Source organism: Monodon monoceros, unplaced genomic scaffold (genome assembly GCF_005190385.1).
Source record: "Monodon monoceros isolate NGI ecotype Baffin Bay Population unplaced genomic scaffold, NGI_Narwhal_1 Super_Scaffold_21, whole genome shotgun sequence".
NCBI classification, from domain to species: domain Eukaryota; kingdom Metazoa; phylum Chordata; class Mammalia; order Artiodactyla; family Monodontidae; genus Monodon; species Monodon monoceros.
The window spans coordinates 108,285,298-108,309,499 of record NW_021703778.1 but is presented as its reverse complement, the minus strand read 5'-3'; the positions used below and the strand labels follow the sequence as shown (position 1 = coordinate 108,309,499).

The following is a 24,202-nucleotide window of genomic DNA, read 5'->3' as shown; positions in this document are numbered from 1 at the left end:
GACAAATCTTAATCATGAATTACACATGTCGAATTATATACATATTAAAGATGTTCATAACAAAGCACCAGGCAAGTTAACAATGTTACATGTATTTTAAGAAATCACCAAAGACAGTTTATGATTTACTGTTATAAATGCACGATGACCTCAAAATTTAAGACAAATCTAACAACAAAAAAAACTAAATACAAATTTTAATGTGATCTTACAAAGTTTAAAATAAAACCCTCTTAACCAAATGTGCATTTTGTTTCTACTTCTTCCTATGAGTTTGAGGAAACAACTAGTCTTTTCCCCTCCCTCAATTTTCCTGCCTTTTCTGACTGGAGGCTGGCTATGTTTGACGATAACTAAAACATACTAGTTGCGTGAACAGCTCTCTCACAACTTTAAAAAACTATCTGCTTTCTGTAACATGGTTCCTCAAAACTTATTCCCTAAAATGGAATTTCATATGAATTTAGCAAAATTTTAGAATTAAAAAAAATTTTCAAGAAGTTTCAACATACTCCTGTGAAATCTATCAAATTTTATATCTAAAACCAATTAAGGATATTCATATACTTAAACAAGGAAATATAAATGAACAGTTAATACAAATAATGACAGCATTTAACTAGATCAATGCTTCTCAAACGATCTAAGGACCTTTTATTTCATATCTGTAAGTCAATTTTAAAAAATACAATGAATGAAATGTTTAAAAAATCTAGGTCCCAGTTTCTTATTAGATTCAAGAGATACAAAATTACTGTCAAATTGTTTCTAAATGTTTTTGATTTCTGTATTTATTCCCTCTGAGTATTTACAAAGAGCTCAGAGATCACATTTTGAGTAGCACAAAGCTAAAGAATTTTACGATTGTATATTTGAGAAAATCTTTTAGAATTATTTGATATACCAACAACATCAAATAAACTTTAAGAATTGCATGTAATTTAATTTAGGTTATTTGTGTGGAAGCAATGAATCAGTCTCTTACGAAGGTATTATTTGGAGATTCTTCACATTCTTTTGAGGTTGAAGGAAAAGCAATACATCATTTCTACCACATCAAAATTTCACAAGGAAAATATCCAGTCATGTACATCAACATATGTGAAAATTATCTTCAATCCAGACAAAATAAAAGAATAAAAAGACCATGAGGAAAAAAATAAAGGTAAGAAAAGAACCACTACCTGCCCCCAATATGTGGCTTCTCCACTACCCTCAAAATTGCAAGTAAACATCTATTTAGGTTGTGCTGCACATCTGCTATACTAACAACTAATGGTAAAGAGAAATTATTCTTGAAATTTAAATTCTAATATTTCTAGTACAATATTTTAAAATAAAATTTCAGATTTATTCTTGTATTCTCTAAGTTTATCCTATCAGCCTCAACCAAATATTAATTTTAACAATATCAGCCATCTGATATTCAAGCAAAATGTTTATTATCTTCAATTCGGTAATAAATAAAATATTGTCATGTTGAAGGAGCAACATAAGTAGTAGAACACCATGAGTAAATAGAACTGATTTCAAATTCAACTCCTAGTATTTACTAGTTTATGACAATAGTAAAACCCTAAACCTCTTGAGACATGGTTCCCCCATCTATAAAATAGGGCTGCCTATCTATACAAATTTAAGAACTAATTTTTTCTTTAATGTTAAGTGCCTAGCAAAGAAAAAAATGCTTAACAAATACTAAGTTCTGTTTTTAAAATTTGATTCTTAGAACCAAGGAAGCTACTGAAGATTTATTAAAAATGATGTGATCAGACTGGTGACTTACAAATATTTATCTGGTAGCAGTATATACAATAACTAGCAGTATAAGAAATTAGGGCAGTCCCACCCAATGCTCTTAACTCTTTCATTAAGTAAAAATTTTTACAAATCTTAAAGTGATCAAACTGAATACTTGCACTTAGCACCAAGTTTAACATTCTTTACCTAAACTGCATAAAAGAACAACTGGGCTACTTAATGGATATTTACTGAAAAGACAACAGTGAACTAACTGGATAACAAAGTTATAAACAGTGATAAAAAGGGAAATTAGTTTGTGAAAATAGCATAGTGATTCATAACTAACAAGAAAAAAAATTGAAAACACAGTGGAATATGTGGAAAGAAGGTCTATCCTTCTTTCTTACTAAGCAAGCAAAAAATTGCAGAAGATATCCTTTTAAATGTAAATCAAAAGAAAATATAACCAGTGATTACTCTGGGGAATTTTTACATTAAACAGTACAAACACTGGAACTACACACAGCTCTTTATTAACTCTGTGGTAGACAAACATCTATTCTGAAAACTAAGAGCAATTCAAAGAAGTTTAAGACTATCCCCTGCTTTCCAGCTTAAGAGACACAAAGCTGTTAATAGAAAGGTAACAATACAACATCATATGGAACTGAATATTGCAGAAAAATTTCAACTACAAATCTAATCCTTGTCATAATGGTCACATCTTTGTTAATATTTTTTACATATACTTATTGAAACACATGAAAAGAATCATTCATGCTCTCCTAGAGCATAAACCTCAAAAGACTGAGATACTTTTCTATCTAAAGTTATAGAGTATAAGAGTAGAAATAAAAACACTATCACAAAATCAATTTTTAAAGTTTCAGAAAGAAAAAGGCCTTAAAAGTAAATGAAGATGAGTGGAGGCATGAAGTCTTCACGCTTTCATCAGTCATTGAAAACTGGAAGGCTTTTTATCTAACAGACAAAAAAAAAACCCTCTACTATGTGTTTTTTTTTTTGCGGTGCAAAGGCCTCTCACCGCTGTGGCCTCTCCCGTTGCAGAGCACAGGCTCCGGACGCACAGGCTCAGCGGCCATGGCTCACGGGCCCAGCCGCTCCGCGGCATGTGGGATCTTCCCGGACCGGGGCACGAACCCGTGTCCCCTGCATCGGCAGGCGGACTCCCAACCACTGCGTCACCAGGGAAGCCCCTCTATTATACTGAGGATAATTTTTAATACTAAGGCTTCAACACATCCTAATTAATTTGTTAGTGGCAGTCTCTGAATTACAAATACTGAAGTTTAAATTAAAACTAAGGTAGCTTTGTGTGACATTTATGGTTAACAAACCAAATTTACAGTAAACTATCAATTAGACACAGTGAGGAACATCCATATTCTTTTTTCTAACGATGCTCTCAGGCAGGCTACCTGCTGGTATTCTGAAGTCAGATCCAGAGTTTATGTCATGAGTCGCCATATAGTGATTTTCAAATTCTGGTGGGAAAATTCTTTCATCTAGAGGTGGGAAAGAACACTGGGCAAATAAATAGTTGCTCTCTCCAACTCTTCATCAGAGCAGTGTCTTCTTTATTTGATTTACAGGTTTACTTAACTCAGAAACAGAAGTTTATAAAAGTGTTTTCAGATCTTTAAAATGTTTCAGAAATCCCAGACCAGAAAAAAAAAAATTGTTGCCATCCTGCCCTCAAAAAGATTTTGCCATTTGTTTGAGTACGCTATTACCACCCCAAGGGAGAAAGACAGCTCTCATGAGATTGGCTGTAATAGGTTATAAAGAAATTTACTTTCAGACACTTGGATAGTTTATACATACATGAATTATCCACTGGCCCTCACTATCCAAGTCAAAACTGCCCTCATTAACTAACCAAGGTAATTTTTCTGCTGTGCTGATAAAAAAAGAATGCCTTCTGGTTTTTTTTGTTTTGAGTTCCCACTAATAAGCTAACGGCCAATGTCTATAGGCAGCCTGTTTGATTTAATTTGAAAATTCCTTTCAAATATTTTTAATGGTAATATTTGACTATGTCAATCCAGACATATCTTTTCTATTTTTTTTTTTTTGGCGGTACGCAGGCCTCTCACTGTTGTGGCCTCTCCCATTGCAGAGCACAGGCTCCGGACGCACAGGCTCCGGCGGCATGTGGGATCTTCCCGGACCAGGGCACGAACCCGTGTCCCCTGCATCGGCAGACGGACTCTCAACCACTGCGCCACCAGGGAAGCCCCTCTTTTCTATTTTTGACATAACTATTTTCATATAACTAAAAATACCTTGTTCTCTCTAACATCTACTATCATGCTGATTTTTGCTCATGAAAAAACCAAGATAAAAACAATGACCTACTCAAAGTTAGAGGGTTAAGATGAGTCTCTTGATGACCAATCTACTTTCTTAAGCAGTAGTGCTGCTTTTAATAGTTTGCAATCAGTTTCTCATCCTGCCTTTAAGATTATCCTATAAACTTTCACTTCAAGGAAATGTTTAGATTAAGCATCCTTACAGAAATTAATGACAATGTACAATTTTTGAGTGGAACTGTCCTACAGTTGTCTGCTGCAATGAAGCTACCTCTACAACTAAGTTTTCTGAGCAATTTTAAGCCATTCAAACGTAACATGCTTTTAATGGAGTTTTAATAACATGAAGTGGTTTTCTGCAAAAAAAAATGTTTTTAAGTTCTATAAGGGATCTAGGAAACTGAAAAGATTCTTATTAATTCTGGACTTAAACTAAATTTTGTTTTGTACCTTTTCACAGAACTGTTGCACTCATTAATCAATAAAAAGTATATTTTAAAAACTATTTTACACTTTTAAGTTACCATACTGTGTCAGGAAATTCTTGCTGGCCCTATCTTCAAAATACATCCAGAATTTATTGCTTTTCACTACCTTTACTGCTATAACTCTGATCTCATTCCACTGTCATCTCTGGCTCTGGATTATTCCAAAGGCTTCTAAACTAATTTCTCTGCTTCCACTCCTGCTCCCCTTCCCCAGTCTGTTCATAGAGCAGCCAGAGTAATTCTTTTAAAACATAAGTCAGATCCTTCCTTTCTTTTGCTCAAAACTCTCCAGTGGCTCCTAAAAATAAAAGCCAAGTCCTTTCAATGGCTTTCTACAAGATCTACCTTCTCCAGCCCTATCTTACTCTCTGACCTACTCTCATACTATTCTCCCCATTCTCATTCTATTCCAGTCACAGTGAGAAACCCTGAACTGTCGCTCAACAAGCCAAACATGTTCCTACCTTTGCACTTATTTCCTAATACTCCCCAAATTCCCCTTTGCTTACCCTCCTAACTTACTATACAACTTACTTCTTTATTATCTGTCATTAACTCTATCCCTCTCCCTGCCCCACTCCAGGTTTAATAAAGATGCACAAAGGCACAAATCTGTTCATTCCATCATCTGGGCTCCCAAGAGCCCAGAACAGTCCTTCCCACCTAGTAGCTATTCAACAAATGCATGAATGCTAACAAATATTAAAATCAAATGTTCTTAAATCTTCGGTTAAAAAAAAAAAAGTAAAGCATGTTAGGTTTACTAAATAGGTGCCATGATTTACTAATCTAAAAGATTTTCTAAAGCTACTTATGGAGAAAATATACATATATTCAAGGTCCCAAAATTTTTTTTTGTCAAAAATTAAGCCATCAGAATAAAGACTAACTATAATCTATAATACTGTACAGGCATACCTCGGAGATATTGCAGGTTTGGTTGCAGACCACCACAAGAAAGCAAGTATCACAATAACGTACCACCACAAGAAAGCAAGTATCACAATAACGTAAGTCACATGAATTTTTTGGTTTCTCAGTGCATATGAAAGTTATGTTTACACTATACTGTAGTCTACTAAGTGTTCAGTACCATTATGTCTAAAAAAACAATGTACATACCTTAACTAAAAAATAATGCTGTTAGAAAAATGGTGTCTATAGACTTGCTCTACACAGGGTTGCCAAAAACCTTGAATGAGCAAAAACACAGTATCTGTGAAGTGTAATAAAATGTATGCCTGTATTCAGCCAGAATAATCATCTAACTTTTATTTTTGACACCTAAAAATTTTTTTAAATCACAACTATTTACTACAGAAAACATTTCAAAGACCTAATTATGCAGAAGCAGCTCTGTAATTATGTGCTCCATCTTCTTTAAGTCAAATAGAGAAAATATCCCTTAAATAAACAAATATTCAAGACAGAAGCAGATCCAAGCCCAAAGGTGATCATATATTCCACAATCTTAGGTAAACTTATCGAGAACAGTTTGAGAATAAAAACATCAACTGTATACTAAAAGATGAATATGGCATAATATTGCCTTAAAATATACTTTTCTTAATGTTGCTAATTCTCAATGACAAATATATGCCATAAAAATTAGAAGAAGAAATGGAAAAGTCATTTTAACATATAAAAGATAGCTAAGTAAACAATGTTAACACCTGTAGGAGAGTCAATCATATTCCATGTTTTCTTTGACCAAGGTCTGTACCACATAAGCACACTATCTTAAGGGTGAAAGGAATGCTGAAGTCATCATTCCTATGAATTAGTCTTTATTGAAGCATATCTTGGTAAGATTCAGGATAAACTGTTAGGATGGAGATTTTGTTTTGTTTTTTACCATATTCCTAGCACTCAGATCAGTGCCTGACACACAGTGGGTGCTCAAGTATTTGATGACTGAATGAATCAATCTCCAGACTCGGATCCCAAACCACTGAACAATCTTGAAGTCATATTCACAGTCACAATTAACAAAATCACACACTATTATGGGTCCATAAGGTTTAGCACAGCAGAATATTCTAATATAAAAAGTCCAGTATTTTTTCCAAGATCTTTAGTCTGCTCATTAACAAATTATGGGCTTATAAACATTAAGCCTGAAGGGTACCTTCCAGAAGGGTCTCAGTAGGCAGAACTCTGAGATCTCCCCAAAACCTACTCAGCAAATGTAATTCTGCTTTTATCCATTTTTACCTTTTGATATTTCAAGGATTTATTGTTTGAAAAAGTTTCATTGCAGAAAATATTTGAAAAGCAATGATGTAAACTACTCCCTAGATAGATTAACTGCCTATCCTGTTTTTAATCCACACTTTCCTCTAACAACATGTTGTCTCTGAGGACGTGGTGTCAAAGTTATTCTAAACTCTTCCTAGTCCATTTCCTTATTCTGTGATGAAAACAGAAGAACCAACAGTAACCTCATTTACATCAACCTATGTAAGCAACCCATTAAGTACATACTGTGCTTAGCTACTATTTGCTTAGCTTTATGTCAGAAGTTTTGAGGGTACAAAGGTATGTATAGGGAAGTCCACTAAGCCAGGCTATGAATATGCTCCCTTCCAGGGTCTGAGTCCTTTCTTCTCACTTTGAAGAACTGAAAAGCAGGGGGAAAGGGCATAATTTAACGTTTGTTATATTGTAATGCTACACAGGAGGGAAAACAAACTGTATTAAGTTTAACAATATTCTTAATTATGGGAACATTAGGTGGTCAAATAAGAATCTCAAAAAGGGGTATAGACTAAAAAGGAGGTATGGATTTTTTTTTTAAAGGCTGAAAAACACTTTCCCCACTATTTTTAAGAAGCTTTATATATAGTACCATAGCTGAGGAGTCACAGGCAGTGTGTTATACTATGGAACTGATAAATGTAACAGGATTTCAAAGAAATGAAAAATCAGTACATATTGGTATAGGTCAGGGCTTGGAAAACTTTTTCTGTAAAAGGCCAGACAGTAAATATTACAGCCATAGACAATACTTACAAAAATGATCACTGGTTATTTATGGACAATGAAATTTGAATTCCATATAATTTTCACATATATCAAAATATTATTCTTTTAACTGTTTCCTCAACCATTTCAAAATGTAAAAAGCCATTAAATGAAAACAGGCAGCAGGCTGGATTTGGCCCAGAGGCTATAATCTGCAGACCCCTGCAACAGATTAAAGGATCTGAGTAAACTCTGAAAACAGACTGGATTTGGATTTTAAAAAGAAGTCCTTCCTGGTGTGTGATTAGGATGGAGTGGTTGAGCACAGCTGCCATGTTGGAAAGTAGAAACTTATTTCTTATTTATTTCTGAAGATATAAGATCTATGGAAGGTCTTCAAGGGCAAACATGAGTTAGACTTTGTAATGAGCAATAAGAAGCCATTCCAGATTAGACGTAGAATACAAAACTGGATTTGGTAGGGCACAATGCCCAAGAGATGTATATATACTAGAGGCTTGAAAGCACCTGAACTATCACAGAACTGAAAACAGCAGTCCAAGACAAAGATCTTGGTGACTGGCTGCTAGATAAAAGAAATAAAAACAAATGAGTCAATGTTTCTTAAAGAAAAACTAATCAGTCTCAGCAACAGATGGTGCTATCACTTGAGTTTCAGGTAACAGTATTACCAAGACAAATGAAAATACAGAAATGAAATGAGGCAAAGTCAAGATCAGTAACATCAATTTCAAGATCATAAACTTTAGAAAATTATTTAAGAGACCATTTGATTTAATACTCTTTTTAACAAGCATCCAAAGAGTTACAAACTTACAGAGAAGAGTAGAAATCTGGATCTCAGTTTCCCAGATCATAGGAATGTTAATTTTCTACCTTCTCTTCAGTAATCAACCAAAATAAAAATAAAGGAGCAAATAAAAAGAGATACATTATCCTGACTCTGGAAAGGCAAGTATAGAAAGAAACATAAAATACTGGATCACAATATTGGATCACTAGGAAGAAAAAGAACAAACTATATACCTTAACAGAAGCCAAAGAATGAGTTTTCCAAGGCTGTTTGACAATGCCAAATATAATAACAAGGACAGTAATGAAGATGTAATTTGTTTATTTCCCGATTACTCCTCCTATTAACCTTGTGTTAACACTTTTCCCCAATCCTTCAATTTGGCTCACAACATACAAACTGATGCTCTTACATTTTTACCTTATATTTTCTCCTCACCTGTCAATTTATCCACACTTCCCCTGTGCTTTGGGTCCACAGTGTCATTAACTTAAATGTCTTTTTTTCTCACTCATTCCAATCCTAGGCAACTTGCAAATGACATCTCCTTTATCTAAATTCCTTTACACCAATTTTTAAATCAATAGGTACTACCTTGTATATGGCTCTTCTACTCTACTTCTAACTGGCATTTAACTATTCCTAAATTGCCAAGCTCACTCCCCACCAAAGCTGTAAGCTCTTTTAAGGGAGCAATATTTTATATTTCCTTGTATCACTCACAGTGCCTAGTTGCTCAATAAAATACTGGTCAGGGATAATAAAATAGACTAAATCTAATACGAAGCTAGAAAAATAAAAATTCACCTTTCCATTAACTCTTCATGATGAAAAACTTGAGAATCTAACCAAATGGAACATACCAGTCATATTTTAACCCTAAAATTACAAAGTTATGCATAATTTTTTCCCAACAGTCTAATTCTAAGGAGTAAAACACACAGACATGACCAAATATTAACAACCTACTTTATCTGACTGCAAATCTAAGGAATTGTGGACAGTCAACCTCCAAAATACAGTGAAAAAACAAAAACCTTTTTTGTCTCTCTTACATTCAAACTCCTATTTGCAGTCAAAACATCCAAATTCAAATGCTTCTTCTGTAAAGGTTTCCCAAAGAGGCCCTGATAGAAACAGTGGTTCTCTTTTCCGCATCTCTTAGTACTTGTAACTATTTACTCCTGGTAAAGTTACTACTAACTTATCTTGGTACCCCCAAGGCCAGGCATATAATAAGTGCCAAAAAAGATAATCTGAACTAATGAATACAAATTGGAGGCTTTCATAAAATTCCTAAAGCAGATGATTTCTTTTTTCAAAGGAATTTTTATATTTAAGTATTGATACAATGCATTTAATAGACAAAAATAAAGGCTGCCCTGGTTTTGAAGGGTGGGGTAACAGAGGAAGTCTCAAGACATCCAGCGAAAATCCATAAGGGATCCAAGGAACAGAATTTGAAAACCAATTAAAGTTCATACTTAAAATTCTTAGTACTGAACTATTTTTTCTTAATTTTCCGAGTTTGAGAAAATTATCAACAACCTTCATGTAAACAAATAGGAGCTTGATTACTCAAGTCACCAAATAATGGATCACTTTATAAAGTTTCTTCACAGTTCTTTAAAAAGCCGAATTCCCTTGGTGTACTTCAAATGTACTTTACAAACATCCTTTAGGAACATAAGACATTACTAAAACAGAAGACTATACAGCGTTTCTTGAGTGAACTATATTACCTGTATCCTTCCTTAGTGGGCAAAGAAACAATTAGCCCAAATAAACAGTTTTAAAAATAATATCTACGGAAACTGAACTTGTGAAAATTAAAACATTCTGTAGCTATCAAGAAAATCTCTATTATGCCATTTCATATTTAAGAAGTGAATACTAAAGGCAACACTTACCTTAAGTCCTGCTAATGATGAAAAAGTAAAAGTTTAGTAAGCTCTTCTTGAGAAATAATTTTTTCAATTTAAAAGTGAGTTACAAAACTATTATTCTAAGCTGTGCCACAACTTCAATTCCAAAAAAAGAATGCAAGTACAGTATTTTATTCCTTAATAAATCTTAACTTTCAAGGTCAAAATAATTTTCTCCGAAAGAGCAAGTGTGCAGATTTAAATCTGCCTTTCAAACATAAAAAGATGGGGGCAGGGGCACGGTTTGAAAACATTTAGGATAAGTACCAGGTGACAGAAGTAAGATATTAATTTTGCAATACAATTTCTAAATGGCTAATTTAAATGTGGGGGAGGGGTGCTAAAAAACTGATAAAGATATCAGATTCTGTGACAATTCTTTCTCATATCAAAGTGTAACACACCCCATTCCCCAGTGCTCTTACAATTAACGTACAAAGAATGGTAAAATAAGACATGCTGAGGTGGGTTAAAAAAAAAATGTAGCCTACACATGACAACCAAATCGATTGTTATCTAGTCACCTGTATTGCTCTAATTTTTGCTTTAAGTCCATCTGATCAATAGTGCTATTTCTTGAAAGTTAAATGCACAGGTATTCCCAGCTTTTCGGTCATGTATGTTTAGTCATATGCTCCAAGGCCTATAAAAGTTTTTGGTGATCTGCATTTACCAGTCTCTTCCTCCGATCTATTGATACTACACAGATACAAGAAATGTGAGTCAATTACAAAGAACACATGAAAAAGCCAAAAATGAGAAAGCAATTTAAAATGGAAGCAAAACCTTAATCTGGAAACTGTCTAGCAGGTTACCTATATGGTCAGTATGTCTATCTAAAAATACTAAGTAAGAGTACAGTTTTATCACATTAAAGTCAAATAAACTGGAATTGACAGCAAAACACTTCCAAACACATTTTATTAACATATCTTACTTAACTAAATATTTTTCTTAAGAGTTGAATCTAGATCACATTTTTGTTAAAAGAACCATCTTAAATGGAGACTTAGAGAAATATGCCCTGAAATGAAGGAGAACATCAATGTAAATAAACACTCCCTAATATACTATTCAAATTGAATACTGGTTTTGGATTTAAGTGGAGTCGACAAACCCCGCCCCCCCAACACCTGTAGAAGACAGCATAAGTAAAAATCAGTAAATATAGCGATGTATTTCACTGTTTTATACCTGAACACTTTTTAAAGAATGATGTCGTTTCCTACCAATCACAAAGGCAAAAGCAAATTATCGTTGGGAATTTAAAGTTAAAAACGCGCGTACACACCATCTGCATGCCTATTTTGGCCTAAATTTAGAACATTTAAATTCCCATATATTCAACGTGGGCCCAGACTGGAGCTTCTCCCCTACAACTTTCTCGAAATTTTACTAAACGTCCTGATAGTTTGCCTTGAATTCCGAGCACCTTTCAGCCTCAGCTGCACCCAGAGCGTCCACCTCACTTGCATTTCTAGTAACGCTGGAGAGGGAGGGTGTGAAGGAGTGAGTGTATTTATGTGTGGATAAGTGCGCGCGCGCTCCCGCGCAGCTCCCCACCCCCACCCCGATACTTTTCTTTAGTGGAAACAGGGAGAATCTAGAGGTTATTCTAGCGAGAACTCAGTATCAAAGGCTCACCCAGTCGCAATCAACCCTTAGGACTCTTGTGTTTTGGTTGCGCAGCGCAACTTCTCATATCCTACCCTGAGCTTTAGAAGCAGACGGGAAATTGGTGAACAGAACCCAGGGAGAAGTGGGGGAGCTAGGGGAAAAAAGTGAAAGGGCCGATCCCCCAGAAAGACGCTCAAGTTTGCAACGAGGACTGTGTCTCCGCGAATATGCGCCCACCCCCTCTCCCCCTTCCAGGTGGAACTCGTTAACAGCAGCCACCCGGGCAACAGACACGGCCACCTTCCTCCCCCACGCACCATCCGAGACCAGAGCAAGTGAGGGCGGCGGGCGAGATCGGACACCCGGCGGGGCCCGCGCGATCCCCGGCCGCCACCAGGCCTCCGCCGACCCCTGCCCCGTCACCTGTGGAGAAAGCGCCCCCCACCCCCACGGCCTCTCTGCCCTTCACGCCGCCCGTATCCTCCCCGCGGCAGCCGCTCCCCGCCCCGGCCTGCAAGGACCGAGCGCGGCGCCAGGCACCCCTCGGCGGCTGCGGGGCCCCAGCCCCTTGAACTGGTTACAACCGGCGGCGGCGACCGAGCGGGACAGAAGGCAGCGGGCGGCTGGAGGGTCCCCGGCGGGGAGGGGGCGAGCCGGCAGGCCGGAAGGAGCGGGGAGTCGCAAGGTCCTACCTAACACCGTCGGTCTCCTCCATCTCCTCCTCAACGGCAGCGGCCCCGGCGGTGGCGGCGGCAGCGACATTCCTGGGGAGCGCTCCCGCCGCCGCCTCCTCCTCCACTCTCTGCTCGTCTCTCTTCCCCGGCGCGCTCACCGTGCGCCGCGTCCCTTCAGCCACCTCCCCCCGCCCTCCCCAACACACACGCCCCGAAACCTCAAGCCCTACGGCTCCCGCGGCCGGGTAACCCACCCTCCCTCCCTCCCCGCCACCAGCGGCGGCCCCGTCCCTCCCCCCTTCCCCTGCGCCCGCCGCGGCGCCGGGCTCAGTAATGGCGGCCACTCGGGCTCCCTCGCGCTGACGGATCTCTCCCTCTCTCCCGAACTTTACCTCAGCATCTCTCCCGGCGCACACCGCCGGAACGCACGCGCGCGCGCGCGCTGCCACACACCCGGCCGGGGGCGGAGCGGCGGCGCAGCCTCGACGGGGCGCGCGCGCGCGCAGCCACAGCGCCCTCCCCACAATCCCCCGCCCCCGCCGCCCTCACCTCGCGACGCCTCCCGCGCCGCGAGCCCTGCTGGGCCCCGCCCCTGCCCTCGTCTCCCGGGAGCCTGGGAAGGCGCGAGCTCCCGAGAAGGAGGGAGGGAGCGAGCGCGCGGGGCCGCGTCCTCGCTCGCGTCCCGGCTCCCCCATTGGCTTCTGCCCCTCCCCCTTCTTCTCCGCCCCTCCCACCCATTGGTTCCCTCTCTTACTCCATTCCTTCTCACCTTTTCCCTTCTACCCATTGGCGTGAGTGTTTTTCCTCTGCTTTCCCCTTTCTCCGTATTCTGCTCCTCCTCCGTCCCATCCTCCACGCTTTAGAAGCTGCAGACCATGCCGCCCTGAGCACGGTCGTCTCCAAACCTTTCCTGCTTTCTCCCTTTCCTTCTGTTCCGGTTTCTGGCCGTAACTGAGAGCAAACCACAATACTGAAAAGGAACCTGATATTGTGTTAGCCGCAAAACATCGCATGGGCACTGAATGATTCTCGATAAATCAGCCTACGGCCTCAGAGCGTTAAAGAATTCAAGAGATGAAAATATGCGCCCAAGCTCGTTCTCAGGGACATACTTGCCTGTATGCTCCTGTGTGTGCAGCCAGTTTTCTGCCTGGGATCGCTGGCCAACTACAGACATCACCCGCACGGGACCTGGTGCCATACTCACCCAGAAAGCAAAACTCCATGGGAGCAAGAAGAATCCATTTCGCCGTCGACACCGCACAAGGACGGAGGCAGGCCCTCGAGTCCGTTCTTGTGGAAGTTGAGCGAGATGCCAAGACATGGGGCGGATTTTAGGGTGGCCCAGAAGACCCCTGCTCACACCACTACCAGCCCAACCTTAGGAACCATCGGCCACCCGGCTTTTATTACACTGCCTTAAGTATATTCAATATTTTTTGAGACGTGTGGAAATCTCACAAGTTTGGGGGTACACTGAGCTTTCGGTGTATCTCTTACCTGGGCATTGGCATTGAATGGTGGAGAAAGGACGGTGGAAGAATGCCTTTTCTTTTACCATTGAAGAAACTGAGGTCTTGTGATTTTCCCAAGGTCATCAGAATCCCTCTTACACAGAGGTCTTAAAATAGCTGCCAGCAGATGAAAGAATGAATGAGCGAAAACATAAATCTACCCCAATTTGTTAAGTTTAAAAGAAAGAAGTAATGTGGGGGAGAATTTCTCTTTGGGGATAGATTTCCTGCATTGAAAACAGTTCGTCATCAATAAAGTTAACATATAAAAAAAAAAGTCTTTTAAATTCAAATTATTCTGTATTTCTTATGTTACATAAGGTACTGAAGTTAGCCAAGGTTGCTTTTTAGTGTTACAATGATGCAGCTGCTTCCAACCAGAAGTACGTTTCCGGTCTGTCAGTAAAGAAAAACAAAAACTGCCTTTTGGTAAAAATCTGTTAGAAAATATTTGTCAGTAAATCTGTCACAATATTCCAGCAGAAATTCTGTTCATTTCTTCCACACCCCTGCCCCTCTATTCTCCATGTTTCTCTAAGGTAAACTTAATAGACAAAAACAGAAGGGATGTTTAATTTCTCTATATGTTTCTTGCTCCCTAAGTTTAAAAAGGTGTGACTAAAATTACTCCAGTCACTCCCTCGCATCTGAATGGTACCAGATAAGTAAGGTACATAGGTACTTATTTCTTTCAGTTACAAACTATAGGCAGGGAAAAAGGACACTAAAGAAAACTTGCAATGAAAGAAAATACAGAGAAAAGGAAGAAAAAAGAGGAGAGGAGGAAATTTCGGAGAGTGGATCCATCAAAACATGGTACTAATGCCTTACATAGCCACACCACTTGTATAGGTTGGAAAGTTCATGCATTTAAATGCATTTTTTGACCTTTGTACTAAAAGTCCTTAAAAGTACAAGAAGCCAATTCAAAGCCATAATTTTGAGGTTGAAATGTTAAGTACTATAGGGTGTCCTAAAGATATTTTTTAAATTATTTCCTAAATAATCAGAAATTTCATAACCATGGACATGTATCAATATAAACCAAAGTCAAATCAGGGCTTTTAAAAGTGTTACTTTCTTTACATAATACTGTTTTCTTTAAAACAGGACATGATACTGAAGAGTCAGGACATAATACTGGAGGAAAAAAAGGACTTTTGAAATCTCATTTTCTCATAACGAAGACACCAGAAAGTGTAGGGGGAAAAAAGTCATGGTTTTCAAAAGATAATTTTCATAGCTGGCATTGTTTTTACTTCTTAGTCCTCCTGCATCATCCATCTTGATTTAAGGGGTCTGAAACTTTACAACTTTGCTCCTTATTAATACTAATATACTGGTAAACTGCTTAATAACTAACAAATTTGTATCATTTTTATGTTAGTACCTGCCTCCTCTCAAAAAAGAAAGCATACAGTTTTCTGTACACATAAAAATCTGAAAATAGGAATGGGGGCAAAAGTTCTAGGGTTAAAAATGCTTACATATATACAAATAATAGGCAATAAACAGCAGAAAATAAAACCCAAGGACAACATGGCATGTTTTAAAACTGATCAGGAACCATGCCTTCAGAGAAATTGCTTTAAACACCAACGCTCCCCACCCAAAACAAAAACTTTGAGAAAATAAGTAATTTATCATTTACACGTGCGCGCGCGCACGAGAGGGAGAGAGAGAGAGAGAGAGAGAGAGAGAGAGAGTAAATATTACCAACCCCTCTCAGATCAACTACTCTTCTTATCTTAAAAAAAATTTAAGCACTTGTTCTGCTGTACTGGATAATTAAATTCACGTGAAGCTTTGTTCTTCATTTACTTTTTAAAAATTAGCAGAATAAGATTTCAGTCAGGCATTTTAGGTTTTTAGTTTAAATATTCTCCACAAGTTTCTAGTTCTTTAACACATCCTAATAAAGTATTAATATGCATGGCCTTTTTAGGATCAAAAGAGATGACAGCCATAAAAAATGTTATCAAAATTCCACCTTCTACCATCAGTGGTAACACTACATACCATATTGAGATGTTTGATGTCATTTGGCTTCAATGAGCTTACCCTATAGAAGCAGGTACACCCCCTGCTGGAAATCTCTGATCATAACTACTTTGGCTTTTGTAGGCTGAACCAAGAACATAGGAAAAGCCAAATAAAGGGCCTTTCCATTCATAACAAAATTGACCCATACTTTTTGCCTGTCTGACATAAGACAGGCTTTTGGAGAACAAACTATCTGAGAATATCAACCTGATTACAGACAAAATACCCAAAGAAGTTGGAGAATAACAAAGGCAAATAACTAAATAACCAAAGCTTGGTAATGTTGTTTCTTGCCTAATTTCCTATAGAATGTCACAACTCATTTCCATACCCCACCTAATCCCCACCTTCTCCCTAGACTTTTCTCTTTCTCTGTATCTCATACAGTTAGGGCTATTAGAAGGAGGGAAGGCAGAATAAGATGGAGTGTTTCTCCCACTAGCAAGCAAATACCAATAACTAATGACCACAATATAACCATAGTAGCCATTTGCCGAGTTGAGGTGCTGAAAAGCTTTCTCCAAATTTGTTTTATGGCTACCAATGATATTTTCAGCATGAAGAAAAGGTGCTAATTATGTCTTGGCTGTTACCATAGAAAATATTTTGACAAGAGTTAAGGTAATTGTGAGCATGGGACTGGAACAGTAGGAAAGTAATGCATTGACCTTCCTGGCATTTTGTTCCACAGAACCTTGTTCTGTTGATTTTTCAGAATTGTATTTTCAGACTGAAATCCCAAAGATGGTATCAGAGTCTAGTTTCAAAATGTCATGTTCATGCTGCTCTGGTTCTCAGACATAACTGAAAGAGTGAAATCAGAGCTCTAGTTTTGACTAATTAGTATTTTATAAAGGTTATTTGTAATGCAGACTCCTTTTAAAGGAATAACCAGCACAAATACTTTAATTAGACAAAAATCTTCAAGTTATTTCCTCTCACAAAAGGAGGTAATGTTGGACCATCTGGACCCTCCATTGAGTTTTCATGAAAGATCGCAGCTTGAATTTAATCAACCCCTGTAAGGTTAACCCCATAAAGATAAAAAATAACTGCAAAGGTTGCTAACGGAATTCTCTCTTTGAGATTGTTGCCATTGTAATTTGTAAATCATTACAATGGGAAACAGGAACTTGTATTGCTTGACTATTTAACCATACACATAATTTTTGTGAATATCCCTTATCCCCACTCTCTTTAGGCCAAATTTAGATTGCGAGCCCCTCTAGGTAGGGATCACAAATGAATGTTTGGCCCTATACAATAACTAGAATACAACTAGTAGAAAGCTCAATAAATGTTTGATAATAATAATATGAAACACTCTAGGTTTTATGGATTTCTGTGGATTTATTACCAACAGAAGGTTTTGGATTATATTTTGAAATACAGCTGAGATAGTCACTTTGGAAAATACAAATCATTTAAAGAAATTGAGGAATTAGCCTGTGAAAGTTGAGTTAGATGTCCTTCCCTAAGTACAACCCACATTTCTCCATATTACATCTCTCTGGTAGGTAAATGTGAGTTACTAGCGACAAGTAACCATGGATCTGAAACATCAGAGAACATTCTAAAGAAATGCAACTAGCAGTTTCTGAAATCAATGATAGGGTGTATAATCATTTCACAATTAAGGCTTTGTCATTTTCCTCTGTTATTGTAAACTGCAATAGATGGCAAATGTTTGTCTCACCAATCCATGCTACTGCATTTTCTTCAAAAAGCTTCACAAATAACAATGTGATTTTTCTGATGGATGCACAGCTTCTTTCATACACACCTATTACATAGTGAGGAATAACAATACTCATCTTTCCCCAAATAGTCTTCCCATCTCTCTTCAGCAGAGCCCGGCACAGGGTTCTAGCATATACTTTATTATTTCTAGCTTTGGTTCTCTTAGAAGTAGACGTTAAGTAACTCTTTTCTATTCTTTCCCCCAAAAGTGTTTACATTAAGAATTCTGAGGGTTTCCCTGGTGGCGCAGTGGTTGAGAATCTGCCTGCCAATGCAGGAGACACGGGTTCGAGCCCTGGTCTGGGAAGATCCCACATGCCGCAGAGCAACTAGGCCCATGAGCCACACCTACTGAGCCTGCGCGTCTGGAGCTTGTGCTCCGCGACAGTGAGAGGCCCGCGCACCGTGATGAAGAGTGGCCCCCGCTCGCCGCAACTAGAAGAAAGCCCACGCACAGAAACGAAGACCCAACACAGCCAAAAATAAAAAGTAAAAAAAAAAAAAAAAAGAATTCTGAGATTTTACAGACATGATAAAAAAGTAAAAGCAATAATTCATAAATTTGTAAAAGCTCTGTGTGTCCTATAAATCAAATTCTTTAAAATTAAATTTAAATGGAGGCAAATATTTAAAATATTTTTTGACACCCTTTATTTATTTATTTTTTTTGGCCACGCTGTGTGGCTTGTGGAATCTTTCCCCGACCAGGAATCGAACCCGTGCCCCGTGCATTGGGAGTATGCAATCTTAACCACTGGACTGCCAGGGAAGCCCTAAGATACTTTGAAAGTATGTATTTATTGAGGTAGAAAGATATTCATTTATTTTCTGTGAAAAAATCAGGCTACAAAGTGAGGAAGGAAGCACAGCTCTATTTTTATAAAAAAGAAAATGTTTTGAAAAGATGGCGATATTATTGACTAACATGTTACTAGAGATTTAATCTACATGGTGATATTACAGCTAATGTTTATTTTATTCTTTTTGCTTTTTCTGCAATTAAAACTTTTAAAAATGAACCTATTATTTCTTGTGCAATAAAAGTTTGGATTATACTGGTGTTGAAAATTGAGAAAAAGGCAATGTATAAAGCAGAATAAGGTAAACTGTCTTGAAGCAATTGAACTGCCTACTATATATATAGCTACTTATTTTTTTTTATTCTTCCCTTTTCTTTTCTTCACTCTTTTCCCCCTCTTACTCTTACTTTAGATGTTTCCTCCTTCTTCCTTTCTTTTTATTTTTTGATTCTCCATCTTCTTTTCCTTCTCCCTTAACTTTCTCTTGGGCCTTTTACAAGCCACCTTGGGCATTGTCTCTTTCTGTCTGCAGCAGCCTCTGAGGTAAGGGAATGAAATGGTCTAGGCAAACCTATTATTTCCACCACTAGATTGTATTGTCTTTGATGAATTTTTTTTAAAGTTCTTACAGACCAAATCAAGCAAAGAACATACATTTTATTATATTTAATGACTTATTTTTTATTATTATTTTTTAAATTATTTATTTATTTTTGGCTGCATTGGGTCTTCATTGCTGCACGCAGGTGTTCTCTAGTTGAGGTGAGCAGGGGCTACTCTTCGTTGCAGGCTTCTCATTGTGGTGGTTTCTCTTGTTGCAGAACATGGGCTCTGGGTGCTCTGGCTTCAGTAGTTGTGGCACACGGGCTCAGTAGTTGTGGCTCGTGGGCTCTAGAGTGCAGGCTCAGTAGTTGTGGTGCATGGGCTTAGTTGCTCCACGGCATGTGGGATCTTCCTGGACCAGGGTTCAAACCCATGTCCCCTGCATTGGCAGGTGGATTCTTAACCATTGCACCACCAGAGAAGTCCCTAATGACTTATTTTAAATTATGTAAATCTGCCAACACCAATGCCTCTATTGTTGATGGTCTCATGGCACAGTTTTTAAGCTCTGTTTCTACACTAAGACTCTGCTGAAAAGCTTTCAGGTATAGACAATAGGTAGCTTCTCTAATGCTGATAAAGCCGAACTGATCTTTCCACATGCTCTGGTATTTCCCTTTGTACCACAAGGTTTATGATAAAATGTGTTCCATTTGGATGGTTTCCCATGTGGATTTGCTGACACTTAGGCTACCTTTTCTTCCTATCACCCCTAAGGAAATGAGGGTTGCTTTTCTAAGTCAGACATTTATCTTGCAGAGTTCCTCCTCCACTATATCCTCAGCACAGTACAATCGATTACCAGTTTAAAGGAAAGGTAAAGATGGTCTTAACTATAGTAAAAAGGAATGCTGGGGCACAAATTAGTCTGTAGTGGAAAGGCCACCAAACTGGGGATGAGGAGACTTGAATTTGTTATCTCAGGTTCTGCTTTCTGTGTGACCTTCAGAAGTCATTGAATCTCTCTGAAGTTTCCATATCCATAAAATTGTCCCTTTGCCACTTTAACCTTATTGAGTTTGAAATTATTTTACAGGGTTAGCCTATAGACCAGGCTTCACTTCTTCCTGTTTCACACTTAATTTACACCCACCATCACACCCAGGACAAAGTTGTTACTCTCAGCTTCCCTGCGGGTTTTGTCTGGGTCCCATACCTCATCCCTCCCCACAAAGAGAAAAAAAAAAAAAAAAAAACTTCATCCTGATGAAACTAAATTAATTACATTCCTCCAAAACCCATCTCTAAAATCTATTTCATTAGGTTTGGACCTCCGGTTTCCTAGAACAAGCCAGCCACATCCCTGTTATAAGGTCAGCTTCTCTGAACCTTCTTTGACAAAAGGTTGCTTTGTAGTTTCTAAGCTTACAGTTCTTTATACTCCCACAATTTATTCATCACTCTGTCCCCCACCCCCCAATCAGCAGTACCATCCTGGGCATCCAGTAGCCAATGCTGGGTCCTCACAATCCTATTTAGTAATCTATTCAGTTGCTCATGGTCTCACCATGTTTTTTCTCCCTTGTGTCCGTTTACAATCAGTCTTGTTTCCACATTCGGCCCCAGACAACCACTAATCTTCTTTTTACCTCTAAGGATTTGCCTATTCTGGACATTTAATATAAATGGAATCATACAATATGTGGTCTCATGTATCTGGCTTCTTTGACTTATAATATTTTTGAAGTTCATTCATATTTTAGCATGCATCAGTGATCCTTTCCTCTTCATTGCTGAATAGTAGTCTGTTGTATGGATATATCACATTTATTTATCTATTCACCAGTTAGTTAGCATTTAGATTGTTTGCACTTTTTTGGCTACCATGGACAATGCTGCTATGAACACACAAATGTTGGCATGGATATATGTTTCCATTCCTCTTTGGTAGATACCTATGGGTAAAATTGATGGGTCATATAATAAATTTATGTTTAATGTTATAAGAAAATGCCAAATATTTTCCAAAGTGGTTGTACCATTTTACATTTCTGTCAGCAGTGTATGAGGGTTCTAGTTTCTCCACAATCTGGCCGATACCTGTTATTGTCTGTCATTTTTATTATAGCCATTCTAATGGGTAAGAAATAGTATCTTATTCTAATTTGAATTCACATTTCCCTAATGACAAATGATGTTGAACATCTATTTATGTGCTTTTTAGCCATTGGTATCTCTTCTCTGATAAGATATCTATTAAAATCTTTTGCCTATTTTAAAATCGGGTTGTGAGCCTTATAATTGAGTTGGGCCTCCCTGGATCTTAAATTCTCTGATTGAATTTTCCCCAGAAATATCCTTAAGACTTTTTCTTAATGCAACAATGACTTTATTAATATTTCCCAATACTTCCTTGCATGTTTGTAATGCTTCTTTCTCCCAGCTTGCAAAATGTTGTAAAAAAATACAATACCATTGAGTAAAATATTTTCTCTTCTAGGGTATTCTTACAATCAGTTTGCTTAATTGGCAATACATAGCTGTTGTTTACTTTCCTTCCCCTTCCTTATTGTTTAAACAGGATGGCTTCATGCCAGTTATCCTATTTGATTTTGTTGTAGAAACAGTACACACATTCTACCAGAAAATCTGGGTGAACGACTATTAAACTCTGAGTCATATGCTCCCTGATCCATGGCAATTGGGGTCTCTATCTCAATAGCATGAGCCTTGAGCAGAACTTTTGAGGCATTTTGATCAAAAGTGAGTTACTACAACTAACCTTCTTCTCCTTGGTGCCTAATTCACTTTCAGTTGTGTTTTGTTTTGTTTTGTTTTGTTTTTTAACATCTTTATTGGGGTATAACTGCTTTACAATGGTGTGTTAGTTTCTGCTTTATAACAAAGTGAATCAGTTATACATATACATATGTTCCCATATCTCTTCCTTCTTGCGTCTCCCTCCCTCCCACCCTCCCTATCCCACCCCTCCAGGCGGTCACAAAGCACCGAGCTGATATCCCTGTGCTATGCAGCTGCTTCCCACTAGCTATCTACCTTACGTTTGGTAGTATATATATGTCCATGCCTCTCTCGCTTTGTCACAGCTCACCCTTCCCCCTCCCCATATCCTCAAGTCCATTCTCTAGTAGGTCTGTGTCTTTATTCCTAGGTTCTTCATGACATTTTTTTTCTTAAATTCCATATATATGTGTTAGCATACGGTATTTGTCTTTCTCTTTCTGACTTACTTCACTTTGTAAGACAGACTCTAGGTCTATCCACCTCATTACCAATAGCTCAATTTCATTTCTTTTTATGGCTGAGTAATATTCCATTGTATATATGTGCCACATCTTCTTTATCCATTCATCCGATAATGGGCACTTAGGTTGTTTCCATCTCCGGGCTATTGTAAATAGAGCTGCAATGAACATTTTGGTACATGACTCTTTTTGAATTATGGTTTTCTCAGGGTATATAGTTGTAAGTGTTTTTGAAAGTGAGTTAACTCTTTTAAGCCAAGGGAATACAATTTTAAAACACTTCAAAGTGATCTTTTCATTTGATACCTTGAAATACTGCCATGCCTTTTAATATTTTGCAGTGTAAGGCAACTTCTTGGCCTCAAAGAAATCATGTGCCACAGCAATTTAGGGATTAGAAAGAAAAGAGGCTACTGCAGTTTGGATACTCTCTTCTGACTTACTATGTGTACATCTGCAGTGTGGCCTGTGGGTTCATGCTACTGTGGTAAGCATCCCAAGTGTCACCCTAATTCTAATAAAAGAGCTCTGGCTTTGACAGCATTCTGTATGTTCACCTTGTATTGGAACAGGCTGCTGACAATTCTTTGAATTTACCTGAGGATAAAACTCTTCACCCTGCCCAGTCATCTCATCAGTTAACTTGCTGTAATTGGCTACCACAGCCCACCTTTCAGATAAGTATTTTTAGCTAAATCATCACAATAATAGGTATTTGCCAAGGTGTTTTCAGAAATCAGATGTCACTATGTACACCTGCAGCTTAGAGGGAATGCTTGCCTATCAAACTCTCCTAAGATATTGAGAATAAATACTCTATAAGCTGCTAAAGTAAAATGTCCTCATTTGAAAATGGAAAGTCTTCATACAAAGGGGAAACACTCTAGGAGTGCTGACAACTAGAAATCTCCTCAGTCCCCCTAGTTCTGTTACATTGGTTCAAATCTTATTTAGTTTTTGCTTTTAGTTTAAATTTGTTGAGAATTCATTGTTTGAAAGTGATATATATTAAGTGTAAGCTGGTTATAGGGTAATTATTTTTAGTTTACTCTGGATTATTTTATATATGAGATATATGTGGAGTTTGACATATTTTGGAAATTCAATATGATTCCAAGTTTGTTCAAATATAAAAATCATATGAATACTTAAATAGCTTGAAAGGAAATATATAAAAATATGAACAGTGGCTATCTCTGGGTAATTTTCTAAAAAATATACTTATCATATATACTTCTTGCATATTCATCTTATATACTTTCTTATCTATCCATATACTTTATTGGACTTTTTAAAAAGAGGATTCTTTTTTTAATGCTGCACATACTAATCATGTCTTCTCATTCACAACGTTCCTTAAAATTACACTGTCTGGCAGACAGAATACAATCAACAAGAGTTTTGAAACAAGTAGACCATCTCTTTGGAATATTATTTTGATATACTCTCTCATTCAACAACCATCAATTTGTACCAACTATGTGCCAAAGACTCTGCTCAAACCAGAAATATAAACATGAAAGGCATGGCCCCTGCCTGCAATGAACTCATTTTCATGTCCTAGGATTGGATCTTTACTGAGAACTAGGTCCATATATTACATCTGTGAAGATCAAACAAGTCTTTCAATTTGTTATTCTATAATAACTTCATCATTTACAATTTGTCCTTTTAAACATGACAAGCATAGACAGATAAATAGATAGATTGATAGATGATAGATAGATAGATAAAAAGA

The 24,202-nt window shown here is 37.8% G+C and overlaps 1 protein-coding gene across 3 annotated transcripts in view; it reads right to left on the bottom strand.

Annotated features, from left to right (window-relative positions):
* Positions 1-13,032, bottom strand: part of ARHGAP5 (Rho GTPase activating protein 5) — a 73,716-nt gene extending 60,684 nt beyond the window's left edge. For 2 of the 3 annotated variants that reach the window (XM_029237902.1, XM_029237904.1), the window contains exon 1: positions 12,577-12,730. The gene's annotated coding sequence lies outside the window, so the exon portion shown is untranslated. Of the gene's footprint in view, positions 1-12,576; positions 12,731-12,950 lie in introns of those variants that run through there. The other variant, XM_029237903.1, reaches the window with a different exon arrangement.
* Positions 13,033-24,202: the final 11,170 nt, after the last annotated feature.